At 32.7% G+C, this 14,218-nt stretch overlaps 2 non-coding genes across 2 annotated transcripts; both read right to left on the minus strand.

Moving 5' to 3' along the window:
* Window positions 1-621: 621 nt before the first annotated feature.
* On the minus strand, window positions 622-693 carry TRNAD-GUC (transfer RNA aspartic acid (anticodon GUC)). Its single transcript has one exon. It is a non-coding gene; the product is annotated as a tRNA-Asp (tRNA).
* A 13,212-nt stretch (window positions 694-13,905) lies between these two features.
* Window positions 13,906-14,012, minus strand: LOC139845716 (small nucleolar RNA R71). The gene has a single exon (XR_011758478.1). It is a non-coding gene; the product is annotated as a small nucleolar RNA R71 (small nucleolar RNA).
* Between the last annotated feature and the right edge of the window lie 206 nt (window positions 14,013-14,218).

Here is a 14,218-nt window from a genome sequence, read left to right on the forward strand (position 1 = left end):
ACTAAAATCAACACGTCAAACATCATGATTACGGAAGTTTAAATAAGCATAATTCTTTTATTTCATATTTAATTTCCTTTATTTTATATTTAATTGCACTTCTAATTATCGCACTTTTATTTATTTTATTTTATCGCATTTTTAATTATCGTACTTTTTAATTATCGCAAGTTTATTTTATCGCACTTTTATTATTCGCAATTTCATTATCATTATTTACTTTACGCTTTAATTTAAGTCTTGTATTTATTTTATATTTTACATTAGGTTTTAACTGCGACTAAAGTCTTAAAATCGACAAACCGGTCATTAAACGGTAAAAACCCCCCTTTATAATAATAATAATATTACTTATATATATATTTGTATTTTTATAAAAGTAAACTAATATAGCGTTGAGCTTTGTTTAAAGATTTCCCTGTGGAACGAACCGGACTTACTAAAAACTACACTACTGTACGATTAGGTACACTGCCTATAAGTGTTGTAGCAAGGTTTAAGTATATCCATTCTATAAATAAATAAATATCTTGTGTAAAATTGTATCGTATTTAATAGTGTTTTCTGCTAAAATTAATAACTATTTTATATACACCTCGCTTCACATCAAGTTATTTTTGGCGCCGCTGCCGGGGATTGAACCCGGGTCACCCGCGTGACAGGCGGGAATACTTACCACTATACTACAACGACTAAAAAGGGACAAAATATTAAAAGAAATAAAAAGTGATAAAAAAAATACAATTTTTATTAAAATATTATTTTTATATTAATTATATTAAAGTATTAAGTTTTAAATATAATAAAACTAATTAAAAGTAGTTAAAATTAATTAAACTAAAAACTTAATTAATAATAATAAAATCAAATTAGGGTTTAATTAATAATACTTTAATATGTCTTTTTGTAGCGATTGTTTTAAAAGCTAAGATTTTTGGGTTTTTTAATGTTTTTGGCATACCTTAAATCAATAAGATTAAAAATAATGATACTAAAAGTTCTCGTCCCTCCCTGGGGTAAAGCAATTTCGGTTCAAAGACCTAGTCTTCAACTTACGATGAATTTTAAAAATCATATTTTTAACTTAATGAGATAGAGTAAATTTTTGTTTTTAAATTCACACAATTATAAAATTCAAAATTAATATATAAAAAAAATCACGCCAAACTTAAAATTTGAAATGCATAAAATTAAAAATTCATATTTTAAAAATTCACACCAGACTTAATTTATAAATTCATATTATAAATTCACACCAAACTTATTTTAAAAATTTATATTATAAATTCACACCAAACTTATATTAATTTTTCAAATATTTACAATTTTAAATATATTGTTTTTACAATGTTTACAATATTAACTTAAGATTTAAATATTAATTTTAAAAACATGGTAAAAATAAATTTAAAAATCTTTTTGTCTTTTTATCCCACTTTAATCAATCAAATATTATCAAAAATATGCGCCCCTCTTTTCGGTAAAGTAATTTCGGTTCCAAGACCTAATTTAACTCATGACGAATTTTTGAAATATTTTGGGTTGATTGATTAAAGATATTTATACCTTAAGAATAAACGTTAAATTTCGCAGTGATGTAATAAATTTTTGAATGATATCAATAATTTCGGTCGCCAAACCTAATTTTATTTAATACCAATTTAATACTTTTTAGCGAACAAATTAGCGTTTATTATCAAAAGGTTAAAAATAAAAATAAAAATAAAAACTGTACATACATACCTGTGAAATAGATTTCTTAGTTATATGATCTATTATATTCATAAGATAGTCGGTTTAATTGGTTTTCCATGGCTGCATAGGCGTAACCTCGAGCATTCATTGTCTTTTCTTCTAAACATATGAACGGTCCGTCTCTGCATAAAGTAACAAATTCGGTATTTGAATAGGTTTGATTATTTGAACATTTACCTCCATGTGACCATTTTCCGCATTTGTGACATCGTTCTAGGTGTCGTGCTCTTCTTTTCGCTGCGGATTTTGATTTTCCTTTACCAAATTGTAACTTATTATCTTAGCATCTGGATCCTTTTCTAACTCCGTCCATTCTTTCTCTGATTACTGATACTAATTCGCTCGGTAGTATGTCATTATTTCTTTTAGTGATCAAAGCGTGTAGCATTAGACCATGGTTTAGTTCACAGGCAGTCTTCATTTCGTAAAAACCTAAAAAAAAATAAAAATTCAGAATGGGGGGAGAAGACTAGTTCTTTAGGGTCTGCTAGGGAAAGACCATACGTGTTCCATTTTCGAGAACTACACGAAAACAGACAATCTAACTCTAACAGAAATACATATTATCCTTTAAAGACTTGATTCTCCCCACACTTAGTTAGCTGTGGTGTTGAAATTGTGATTAACTTCGTTGTCGACTTCCATCGGACCATGTATGTAATGTTTAACTCTGTGACCATTAACTTTAAATTCAATCCCATTTGAATTTATTAATTCTATCGTTCCGTATGGGAAAACTCTTTTGACTATGAATGGTCCAGACCATCTTGATTTCAATTTTCCAGGAAATAGCTTGAATCGTGAATTGAAAAGAAGAACTCTGTCTCCTTCTTTAAATTCTTTTGAACTTTTGATTCTTTTATCATGCCATTTCTTCGTTCTTTCTTTATAGATTAACGAATTATCGTATGCTTCATGTCTTAATTCTTCTAATTCGTTTAGTTGACTTAATCGTAGACGTCCGGCTTCATGTAAATCAAGATTACATGTTTTCAAAGCCCAAAATGCTTTGTGTTCAATTTCTACTGGAAGATGACATGCTTTTCCATAAATAAGTCTAAAAGGTGTGGTTCCAATTGGAGTTTTGTAGGCTGTTCTAAAAGCCCAGAGTGCATCCTCCAATTTAATGGACCATTCCTTCGAATTTGATCCTACGGTTTTTTCTAGAATACGTTTTAAGGCTCGGTTGGTATTTTCAACTTGTCCACTTGTTTGTGGATGATATGCGGTGGAGATTTTATGAGTTACTCCATATCTTTTAAGAACTTTCTCAAGTTGATTATTACAGAAATGAGTACCCCGATCACTTATTAAAGCTTTCGGTGTTCCAAACCTTGCAAAAAGACGTTTTAAAAAGTTGACTACAACTCGTGCATCGTTAGTTGGGAGAGCTTGTGCTTCCGCCCATTTAGATACATAATCAATGGCTACGAGTATATATAGATTATTATGAGATTTTGGAAATGGACCCATAAAGTCAATACCCCAAATGTCAAATACTTCACATACTTGGATGACATTTTGTGGCATTTCATCACGTTGACTTATTTTTCCGGTCCTTTGACATGCATCACAGGATTTGCAAAGAAGGTGTGCGTCTTTGTAAATTGTAGGCCAATAGAATCCAGCTTCATAAACTTTTCTTGCTGTTAGTTGAGGCCCATAATGCCCTCCTGTTGGTCCTGTGTGACAATGGTTTAATATTTTATTGGCTTCATCTCCAAATACACATCGGCGTATTATTCCATCGGGACAACTTTTAAACAGATGTGGATCTTCCCAGAAATAGTGTTTTATATCACTGAAGAATTTCTTTCGTCTTTGGTACGATAATCCTTTTTCAAGGAATCCACAAACTAAGTAGTTTGCATAGTCTGCAAACCATGGGATTTCTTTATAATCTATCTTCAATAGATATTCATCAGGAAAGTTGTCTTGTATGGCCGATTCATTTAGAACTTCTAATTCGGGATTTTCAAGACGAGAAAGATGATCAGCGGCGAGATTTTCTGCTCCTCTTTTATCTCGGATTTCAATATCAAACTCTTGTAAGAGTAAGATCCAACGGATTAATCTTGGTTTAGCATCTTGTTTTGAAAATAGGTATCTAAGAGCAGAATGGTCGGTATAGACCACCGTTTTTGCTAGAACTAGATATGATCGAAATTTGTCAAATGCAAAGACAATAGCAAGGAGTTCTTTTTCAGTAGTTGTATAGTTCGTTTGTGCTCCTTGTAATGTCTTACTAGCATAATATATAGGTTGAAATCGTTTTTCAATCCTTTGTCCTAAAACGGCTCCCATTGCAAAATCACTTGCATCGCACATTAGTTCAAATGGTAGATTCCAATTTGGTGTTATCATGATCGGCGCATTAGTGAGTTTTTCTTTAAGAATATTAAAAGATTTGATACACTCATCTGAAAAGATGAATGGAGCATCCTTTTCTAAGAGTTTATTCATAGGAGTGGCAATTTTTGAAAAATCTTTTATGAAACGTCGGTAAAAACCGGCATGCCCTAGAAAACTCCTAACTCCTCTAACATTGGTGGGATGTGGAAGTTTAGAAATTACATCTACTTTAGCTCTATCCACTTCAATTCCTTCTTTTGAAATTTTATGTCCAAGAACGATGCCTTCTTTAACCATGAAATGGCATTTCTCCCAATTAAGTACTAGATTTGATTTTTCGCATCTAATTAGCATTCGTTCCAGATTAACTAGACATGATTTAAATGTATCACCGAAGACTGAAAAGTCATCCATGAATACTTCCATGCATTCTTCTATCATGTCATGAAAAATCGCCATCATACACCTTTGAAAGGTTGCAGGGGCGTTGCAAAGTCCAAATGGCATGCGTTTGTAAGCAAAAGTACCATAAGGGCACGTGAATGTGGTTTTCTCTTGATCTTCGGGTGCTATTGGAATTTGAAAATATCCGAAAAATCCATCTAGAAAACAATAGTAACTATTTCCGGCTAATCTTTCCAACATTTGATCTATGAAAGGTAAGGGAAAGTGATCTTTTCTGGTGGCGTCATTTAATTTTCTATAATCAATACATACACGCCATCCTGTTACAGTCCTAGTAGGAATAAGCTCATTTTTCTCATTTGTGATGACAGTCATGCCACCCTTCTTAGGTACGCATTGAACTGGGCTTACCCATGGACTATCAGAGATTGGATATATCAAACCTGCATCTAGCAGTTTAATAATCTCTTTCTTAACTACATCTTGCATATTAGGATTTAGTCTTCGTTGGCGTTGCACATACGTTTTATGACCTTCTTCCATAAGGATTTTATGTGTGCAATACGAAGGACTTATTCCTTTAATATCATGAATCTTCCATGCAATGGCTGGTTTATGAGCTTTCAACACAGAAATGAGTTGTGATTTCTCATTTTCAGTAAGAGAAGACGATATTATTACAGGTAATTCAGATTCACCATGTAAATAAGCATATTCCAAATGGTTTGGAAGTGGCTTTAACTCTAATTTCGGAGGTTCTTCTATCGATGATTTATATCGATATCTGTCTTCTTCTTTTAGCATTTGAATTTCTTCTGTTGTTGGTTCATATCCATTAGCTATAAGTGTAGCTAACATTTCAGCTTCATCAATTGGTTCATTACCTTCTCCTAAAGAACATTCTCCTGTTCCTTGTAATTCTGGAAATTCTTCTAATAATTCCGCATGTGCATCTATAGTTTGAATATAATAACATGTATCATCTGCAGATTGTGGTTGTTGCATGGCTCTATCCACTGAAAAGGTAACACTCTCATCCTCTATACTTAGGGTCAGTTTCTTACCGAACACGTCTATCATTGCTTTAGCCGTGTTTAAGAATGGTCTTCCTAATATGAGAGGAACTTGAGAATCTTCTTCCATGTCCAAAACAACAAAATCTACTGGAAATACTAAAGTACCAACTTTAACTAGCATGTTCTCCATTATCCCTCTAGGATATTTTATTGATCTATCGGCTAGTTGTATGCTTATTCTGGTTGGTTTCAATTCTCCAAGGTCTAGTTTAGCGTATAGTGAATACGGCATTAGATTTATACTAGCACCTAAATCTGCTAATGCTTCTATTGAACTAAGACTACCCAGAAAACATGGAATTGTGAAACTTCCTGGATCAGATAGTTTTTCTGGTATCTTATTCAACAGCACTGCTGAACAATTAGCATTCATAGTAACAGCCGAGAGTTCTTCCATTTTCTTTCTATTCGTGATTAGATCTTTCAAGAATTTAGCATATCTTGGCATTCCTGAAATCACATCAATGAAAGGAAGATTTACATTTATCTGTTTAAACATATCCAAGAATTTGGATTGCTCGGCTTCAAGTTTTTCCTTCTTCATTTTACTCGGGTAAGGAAGTGGTGGTTGGTATGGTTTAACATAAGGTTTATCCTTAACTGTGTTATCTTCATTAACCTTTTCAACTACCGGTTCTTTTTCCTTATCTTGATCAGGTTGTGGTTCTTGTGGAGTAGGAATAGTTTCATCAGAAGTTACAGGTATTTCAGGTAGTTTAAGTGTTGTACCACTTCTTGTGGTAATAGCTTTAGCTGTTTCATTCCGGGGGTTAGCATTTGTATCGCTTGGTAAACTTCCCGGTTTTCTTTCACCTATTAACCTTGCTAGGTTACTTACTTCTTGTTCCAGATTTTGAATAGAAGCTTGTTGATTTCTAAATGCTTGAGCATTTTGTTCATTAGTTTGTTTTTGAGATGTGAAAAACTGCGTTTGAGTTTCAACTAGCTTCGTCATCATATCTTCTAAATTCGGCTTTTTATCATCGGTTTGTTGTGGTGGTTTGTTTTGAAAATTAGGTCTTTGCTGATTGTAAGTATTATTGGATACTTGTTGATTGCTAGGACCTTGTTGGTTGTTGTATGGAACATTTCGGTTATAGTTCTGATTTTGATTGTAAATAGGTCTTGGCGGTTGATAATTATTCTGATAATTATTTCCAGGCCTTTGGTTTATGTATGAAATATTCTCTCTTTGTTCCATTGTTAATTCAATACTGAGACAATCTTTTGTCAAATGTGGTCCTCCACACTGCTCACAACTAATTCGTATTGAGTGAATATCCTTAGTCATCTTTTCCATTCGTCTCTCGAAAGCATCTATCTTTGCGGAAATGGAATCTAAGTCATGGCTAGAATCGGCTCTAGCTGCTTTAGATGATCTAATGATATCTTTTTCTTGGTGCCACTCATGTGAGTGGGAAGCAGTGTTATCAATAATTTTGTAAGCATCAGTTTCGGTTTTCTTCATAATAGAACCACCAGCTGCTATATCTATGTCTTTTCTTGTAGTGATGTCGCATCCTTGGTAGAATATTTGTACTATTTGGCAGGTGTCTAAACCATGTTGCGGACATCCTCTTAACAACTTTCCATATCTTGTCCACGCCTCATATAGAGTTTCATTTGGCTTCTGTGTGAACGTAACAATTTCTGCTTGAAGTCTTACGGCTTTAGATGCAGGAAAGAATTGTTTAAGAAATTTGTCAATTAAAACATCCCATGTATCAATCGCTCCTTCAGGTAACGATTCCAACCAATCTTTGGCTTCTCCCTTTAAAGTCCAGGGAAATAACATGAGATATATCTGTTCATCCTCCACTTCTCGGATTTTAAATAGTGTGCAGATCCTATTAAAGGTACGTAGATGTTCATTTGGATCTTCCTTCGGCGCACCACTAAATTGGCATTGATTAGTCACCATGTGTAGAATTTGTCCTTTGATTTCATAATCTGGCGCATTAATGTCTGGATGAGTAATTGCGTGACCTTGGCCAGTGCGTTTAGCTCTCATTCGGTCTTCCATACTTAAAGGTTCCAGATTCTCCATAATTGAATTTGTTGAATCGGTATCACTAGATGATTCTGTTTTAATGGTTCGTTCCTCAACAATCTCTGTTTGAATGATTGGTGGTTCCGGAGGAAAGTTTAGTGGTTCAGGATCTACGAACCGTTCCTGAATATTTTCCGGATTCTCAATTGTGAGGTTGGGTTCAAAAAATGGATTATCGGAAATTTGAACTGAAGTATTTGGTCGACTGGATGACGATTCTAAAGAAAAATCAACGGCGGTTATATTTGTTAAACGATGTCTTGATCGAGTTACAGGTGGTGAACGTACAAAAGGTGATGAACGTCTTGCTCGGTGCATTCACTGAATATCCTATTAGTTTTTAAAAGGAAAGAAAAATTATAATAAGTTATCCAATCAATAGACTTTTCTGATTTTGCCCACGTTTCGAATAGCCAAAAGATGCAGCAGAGGGGCAGGATTCGTTTGGTCTCAATATAATTGAGGACTGTTTGGCTCCAATAACCCGGTCCACGTACAAATCCAACTATTACTACGAACCAGAAAATTTTGATGTCTATTAATTTAACCACTTAAAATAAATTTTCATAATTTTAAGAAATTTAGATAAGAAGTAGAAAAAATTCTAAGTCCTAAAAACTAGAATGGCGAGAAATAAGAGAGAAAAAGAGTTCGTCGAAAAAGGTCGAAAAAGAAAAAATGGTTGAAAAATAAAAGGTGACGGAAAAATAAAAGAAACTTATAAAAACTTAAAAATACTTTACTAACCTAACCTTATTACTACAACTAACTTAAAATTATAATCGCAAATTGAAATTATTAATTGGAATGATAATTGGTACATAGTAAAAGGTCTAAAAATATTAAAGCTTACAGGAGAAACTAAATCCCAAATGGAAATAACTTAAAAAGAAACTAAAACTTAAAAAGGCGTCGCAAAATTCTAAAGCACCTAAATCTTAGTCTAAAGAAAAAGCACTTAAGGAATTCTACGGCAAAGCCTAAAAATCTAGGAGTAAAAATAACTATAGCAAAAACTAAGTTTAAAATTAAATATGAGCTAAAAAATACAAATATTACGCTACAACGATTAAAAAGGGACAAAATATTAAAAGAAATAAAAAGTGATAAAAAAAATACAATTTTTATTAAAATATTATTTTTATATTAATTATATTAAAGTATTAAGTTTTAAATATAATAAAACTAATTAAAATTAGTTAAAATTAATTAAACTAAAAACTTAATTAATAATAATAAAATCAAATTAGGGTTTAATTAATAATAATAATATATTATACTCCGTAATAAATGCGTTTTTAGGGTTTGTTTGTGGCCCTGTCAGACCCCTCATGAGAGTCGCATGATTTAAGAGGGTGGGTCATGCGAGTCGCATGGATACCCTGAACTGGTTCAATTGGACTGGTTCAAATGACAGGTCACGTAATATTTAATATTTTATTTTCTTTTTTTTTCTATTTTAAATATATATATATAATTAAAATAAAAACTTAAAAATAAACTTAAAATACTTTATAATTTTGTAAAAATAAAAGAAAAACTTAAAAATATACTTAAAATATTTTTTTTTTCGATTTTAAAAGCTTTTTTTTTATATATTTTTTTATTTTTTTAAAAATATAAATTTTACAAAAACTAATTATAACTTAAAAATTAAAAATATGGCGTTTCGCTTCGGCGAATTTCCCCGGCAGCGGCGCCAAAAATAACTTGATGTGAAGCGAGGTGTATATAAAATAGTTATTAATTTTAGCAGAAAACACTATTAAATACGATACAATTTTACACAAGATATTTATTTATTTATAGAATGGATATACTTAAACCTTGCTACAACACTTATAGGCAGTGTACCTAATCGTACAGTAGTGTAGTTTTTAGTAAGTCCGGTTCGTTCCACAGGGAAATCTTTAAACAAAGCTCAACGCTATATTAGTTTACTTTTATAAAAATACAAATATATATATAAGTAATATTATTATTATAAAGGGGGGTTTTTACCGTTTAATGACCGGTTTGTCGATTTTAAGACTTTAGTCGCAGTTAAAACCTAATGTAAAATATAAAATAAATACAAGACTTAAATTAAAGCGTAAAGTAAATAATGATAATGAAATTGCGAATAATAAAAGTGCGATAAAATAAACTTGCGATAATTAAAAAGTACGATAATTAAAAATGCGATAAAATAAAATAAATAAAAGTGCGATAATTAGAAGTGCAATTAAATATAAAATAAAGGAAATTAAATATGAAATAAAAGAATTATGCTTATTTAAACTTCCGTAATCATGATGTTTGACGTGTTGATTTTAGTTTTATGCCCATGGGTTAATTGTCCTTTGTCCTGGATTATTCAATATGTCCGTCTGGTTTTTGTCCATAACAGTCCATCAGTCATAAATATAAATTGCAAGTGTCCTTGTCAAATTATTATTATACCCGAAGATAAATATTCCAACTAATTGGGGATTCGAATTGTAACAAGGTTTTAATACTTTGTTTAATGAATACACCAGGTTATCGACTGCGTGTAAACCAAGGTTTTACTACTTTGTTAACAATTACACCAATTACCCTTGAATGTAATTTCACCCCTGTTTTAATTATTCTAGTGGCTATTAATCCATTCCCGTGTCCGGTTAAATGAACGATTATTCGTACATATAAATACCCCGCCCATCGTGTCCGATCGAGTGTATATGGTAATTTATAGGGACGCCCAATTGTAAATCTTTATATTAACATTAACAAACTTTCATTTAGTTAAACAAATATAAAGCCCATTAATAGCCCATAGTCTAATTTCCACAAGTGTCGTTCTTTTGTCCAAACCCCAATTATGGTACAAAGCCCAATTACCCAATTTTAGTAATTAGCCCAACATCATGATTACTTCGTTTTAAATAAGCATAATAATAACTTAGCTACGAGACATTAATATAAAAAGGTTGAACATAACTTACAATGATTAAAAATAGCGTAGCGTTACACGGACAGAATTTCGACTTACACCCTTACAACATTCGCTAACATACCCTTATTATTAGAATTATAATTAAAATTAAAATTAAAATATAAATTATATATATATATATCGTATATATTGAGAGAGATATATTATTTTTAAAACTCGGCAGAAAACTGGCTTTATATAGGACCTGACCAACATTTTCACTCCATGCGACTCGCATGGATTTGTGCCTCTGGCCATGCGAGTCGCATGGCCACCCTGGATCCAGCCAAATTGCTTTGTTTTCTTCTTGCCGACGTAATATAATAATAATAATATATATAATATATAATTATATATAATTATATATATATTATATTATATTCTTGTGCATAGTAGACTAGATATTTTTGGTCCGTTGCGTCGGGCGTTTCTTCTTGGCTCAGGTCCCGGTTCCGGATTTTCGGACGTCTTCGCGTATTATTTTATATCGTGTACTTTGCGTCTTGTAACTTGTACTCTTGTCATTTTGAGACGTTCCTCATCAATATTTTGAACCTTTTTAGTTGTATCTTGTACTTTTTAGCTCTTTGGACCTTTTTGTCTTCAATTTGTCGAATCTGCCTTTTGTCTTCACTTTTTAATATTTAAACGAATATTGCTTGTAAATCGAACAATACCAACTAAAATCTTGTCTTTCTTGGGGAATAATGCTATGAAATATATGTTCGTTTTTAGCATTATCACATGCCGTCTATTATCATTGATTTGGAGAGTGACTCGGATTCATCTTCTACTTCGCATACTATTGTTGCTGACTCACAGATCCCGTCACCGCTATCCTTCGACGACTCTGGCGATTCATCTTCTGGAGATAGTGGATACGTGCTTGACCTAATGGACATCTCAGACGGAGATGACGATCCCAAGGAGATTCCAGCTCCACCCAGCCCTAGACTCCCGGGGCCACAACACCATTCCGGTGGTACTGTGATCCCTGGGGGAGACGGAGACGGTCCCTTCCGTAACGAGCATGGACACTGGGCTAGACGCACCGCTGACGGACGTGTCGTACTGATTACACCCGGCAGATATCGACTTATGACCGCCAGCCAAACACATTCTCCCGTACATGACGCACCTGCACCACCTTCGGATGATTCAGACAGTTCGTCATCGAATGAGACTAGCGAGGAGGATCCCGAGTAGGATCCCGAGGAGGACCCCGAGGAGGAGCCCGTGCAGCCACCTTCTACCCCGCCGAAGAAGCGGTACCGCTTCGATGGTACTGTTATTCCAGGGGTTAATGGAGGTAAGCCGTTCGTGAACGCACGTGGACTGTTGGTTAGGGTCACCGCCCGTAAGCGGGTTATGCCGTATCCTGCTGATCCATTCGTGCGTAAGGTCGCCCGTTATGCGCCATCTACTTCTGGTGCACCCCCTTTTATAATATTACTATTACTATATATATATATATATATATATATATATATATATATATATATATATATGCAAAAATATAGTTCTATAAAATATATATTTTTAAGATTTTTTCTTTAAAAAGTATTTTTATTTTTAGATTTTAAAATATAAGTTTATTTTAATAGATATTTTATTTATATATTTTGTGAAATTTAAATTCAGAAAAAAAAAATAAGATAATTAAAATTAAAACTGGGCCGAATCCTGGTCGAAGCCCAAATCAGTTTCTGGTAAATTGGGCCATGCGACCACATGACACCAAAGACTTTAACCCATACGATCGCATGGTTTGTAGGGACTAACAAAGTCTCGGGCATTTATTACGGATTAGGGTTAATAATTATAATTATTATTTAAATCATTTAGGGTTAGTTTTAATTAATATATTTATATTTATTATTCTATTTAGGGTTTAATTAATTAACATATATATTTATTATTTATATCTAGTTTTATTATTATTTGTAATTTCAAGTTTATTTATTTGTATAAATTATATAGAATAATATAAAAATAATATTTTTATAAAAAAATTTCTTATTTTTATCATTTTAGTTTATAGCTTTTTATAATTTGTATCTTTTTAATCGTATCATTCGTAATTATAGTTTTAGTTTCATTTGCCTTAGTTTAAGTTTAGTTTTTAAGTTTTGCCGTAATTCTCCCTTAAGATCTTTTTCTTAGAATTAGATTTTAGAAGCCTTAGAATTTTGCGACGCCATTTTAAGTTTATAGATTCTAGTACTTTTTAAAGTAATTTCCGTTTTCCGAATAGAATTGCATTTAAGTTTTAATACCTTTAGTCGCAACTTTTAATTAATAGTTTTTAGACTTTTAAGTTTCGACGTTTTTCTTTCTTATTTTTATTTTTCGACTTTTTATTTTTCGACGCGCTTTTTCTTTTTCATTTCTACACGCTAGTTTTTAAATTTTTAAATTTCGACGAAAAATTATTGTAAGCAATTAAATTAATTGACGCCAATTTTCTGGTTCGTAGTAATAGTTGGATTTGTTAGTGGCGAGTTGTGGACTTCCGATTTAAAGGGTCCTGGCTACCTGCTGCATCTATTGGCTATTCAAAACGTGGACAAAATCAGAAAAGTCTATTAATTTAATAACTTATATAATTTTTATATTTATAACTAATAGGATATTCAGTGAATGCATCGAGCAAAACGTTCACCACCTTTCGTACGTTCACCACCTGTAACCAGATCAAGACATCTAGCTAATATTATCGCCATTGATTTTTCTTTAGAATCATCATCTAGCCGAACAAGTACTCCAACTAAAATTTTCGATAATCCATTTTTTGAACCCGACTTCACAATTGAGAACCCGGAGGATATTCAAGGACAATTCCAAGATCCTGAACCACTAATCATTCCTCCTGAACCACAAACCATTAAATCAGAATCTTCTAATGATTCGGATTCACCAAATTCAAATATGGAAATAACGGAACCTCAAAGTATGGAAGACCGAATGAGAGCCATACGCACGAGCCAAGGTCACGCCATTATTCAGCCAGATGTTAATGCGCCAGATTTTGAAATCAAGGGAGAAATCCTACACATGGTCACTAATCAGTGCCAATTTAGTGGTACAACGAAAGAAGATTCAAACGAACATCTTCGAACTTTTAATAGGATTTGTAATCTATTTAAAATTCGAGAAGTTGAGGATGAAACTATTTATCTTATGTTATTCCCCTGGACTTTAAAGGGAGAAGCCAAAGATTTGTTAGAATTGTTACCTGAATGACGATTGACTCATGAGATGTTTTAGTTGAGAAATTTCTTAAAAGATTCTTTCCGGCATCTAAAGCCGTGAGACTTTAAGAAGAAATTGCCACGTTCGTGCAAAAGCCAAATGAAACGTTATATGAGGCGTGGACAAGATTCAAAAGGATGTGGAGAGGATGTCCTCGACACGGTTTAGATACTTTTCAAATAGTGCAAATCTTCTATAAAGGCGTCGACGTCACCACACGAAAAGACATTGACACAGCAGCTGGTGGTTCCATTATGAAGAAAACCGCAACCGAAGCTCACAATGTAACGACCCGTCAAAATCGCTATTGATGCGGTACGTTATTCATTGATTTCATAGTGAGGTTTTGACCTCTATATGATACGTTTTGTA

This window comes from Rutidosis leptorrhynchoides, chromosome 4, assembly GCF_046630445.1.
Source record: "Rutidosis leptorrhynchoides isolate AG116_Rl617_1_P2 chromosome 4, CSIRO_AGI_Rlap_v1, whole genome shotgun sequence".
Taxonomy (NCBI): Eukaryota; Viridiplantae; Streptophyta; class Magnoliopsida; order Asterales; family Asteraceae; genus Rutidosis; species Rutidosis leptorrhynchoides.